The sequence below is a fragment of the Aethalodelphis obliquidens genome, unplaced genomic scaffold, assembly GCF_003676395.1.
Source record: "Aethalodelphis obliquidens isolate GAN/ISIS:26980383/991018 unplaced genomic scaffold, ASM367639v1 scaffold100, whole genome shotgun sequence".
NCBI lineage: Eukaryota > Metazoa > Chordata > Mammalia > Artiodactyla > Delphinidae > Aethalodelphis > Aethalodelphis obliquidens.
The window spans coordinates 2,812,753-2,814,735 of NW_020838044.1; positions in this window are offsets into that span (position 1 = coordinate 2,812,753).

Below are 1,983 nucleotides of genomic sequence, written 5' to 3' on the forward strand. Positions count from 1 at the left end.
TGTGTGTGTGTGTGTGTGTGTGTGTGTGTGTGTGTGTGTGTGTGTGTTGGGGGTGGGGTTAAGGAGAGCATGCCCAGTGAGCTTGGATATCCACAAACCTAGACTAAAAGTCCTTCCTTAGGTCCATTCAACCTTTGATTTCAACATAAGAACCCTGAAGCCAGGCACACTGGGGGTCAGGGTGGGAAAGGTAAAATCTATAGTGGTCATAGCCTTGAAGTAGTTTCATTTACAGATGACAAGGGTATCTTGTAGGGTACAGTGTTGTAGTCTTTTCAAAGTGATTCCACATTCACTTAAATGACAATAATCATGTGAGGTTGGAAAATGTTATTTCCATTTTACAGATGGGGAAACTGAGTCACAGGAGCCAAGTGACCTTCCCAAGGTCACAGAACTAGTGGCACAGAGACCCGACATGAACCTGCCTCCCAGCCTGGGAGACCCACTAGACCATGGGTGCCCTGCGTGGAAGCTGAGGCCTTGTGGGGAGATGCAGGCCAGGGCCTCAGAAGTGTGGGAGCTCAGAGCTCTTTCGGTCCCACACCCTCCTTTCTCAGTTCAGGGCAATGTGTGGAGTGAAGAGCTCAGGTTAGGGTGGCCTGCCCTACCTCTTGGGAGTGTGCAGCCTTTGCAAGCTGCCTAATTTCACTGAGCTGCAGCTTCCTGGGCTGTGGAATAGGGAGGATGTGCCCACTGCTGAGCATGTCAGGTATCATGTGAGGAATAGTGGGGTTGGAAGGCAGGATGGAGCTGAGACCCGAGCCAGTTACTGTGAGCTGGAATCCTGGCTCTGCACACAGTAAGCCCTGGAGAAATATTTGCTATTCCTTCACAGTGATCCATGTGATAATTTAGAGGGTCCCATCCTGGGCCACTTGGCTGCCGGGCAGAGGTGGGACCAGGACTCCAGCTCTGTGTCCACCTTGTGACTTCAGAGCTGCACATTCTTCTTTGGAATTCTGGCCCTGAGTGAAGCTTTGGGGTACTTCCTTCTTGGGGTGAATCCCACCCCATTGTATCTAGACTGAGTGGAAGAGGTACATCTGGGGGCTCTGGGGCAGGGACTGGGAACCACTTCCAAGTGGCTAGAGTGGGCCCGTATCAGGAGCCTTCTCCTTTTTATCAGGGGGTCAAAGGCATGTGGGGATGAGGGAGAGCTCCTTTGGCCAAAGTAACTTCCTCTCCTGGGAGCCAGGCCACTTCTCTTCCCCACTCCCCCTCTCCTCTTTGCTGTTTCCACCCCCAGCTCAAAGCGACAGATACGGGGGTGGCTGAAGATGGTCATGTGGTGTAGGAGGGGGTGGAACAGTGCCAAGTTCAAACAGCATATTCTGTGGTCTACAGAGGTGTGTTGTACAGTTGCTCCACATGTTACATTTAGATTAGCAAATGTTGGTCATTATAGACAGAGGGAAGAGAGAACTGGTCTTGGGAACAAGAGACCCGGCTTGAGGCTCTGCCCCAGCACTTAGGAGTTGTATATGTTTGAGCAAATCACTGGATTTTTATGAGCCTCAGTTTTCTGATCTGTAAAATGGGGAAAATAATGATAATTCCCATCTCAAAGATCATACTGAGGACTAAATGAGGTAATGACAGTGAGAACACTTAGTAAGTTATTGCAAAAATGAAAGGAATTACCCTGCCTAGTCCCCTCCCCTCTGTTCCATACATAAAAGCAACACAACATATTTGTGGGCAGAAAACACATTCTACGTGGCCTCAAATGGCCCCAGGAGGAATTCTCAGCTCACTGTCCTCTGATCCGCTCTCCCTATCCTGCCTCCTTGACTTTGTGCCTGTTTTGCTTCTGCCTGGCATCCACGTTCCCTTCCTCTGTCTCTCCTCTTCCTCCCTGCCCATCTGGGGACTGTTCGGGTCCTGCTTGTCTGACGAGCCTGGCCTGGCCAGTCCCGTTTGGAGAGTCCTCTGCCTGCCCTGAGTCCCCGCCTCCCTGCCCAGATCGCTCACGTTTGCACT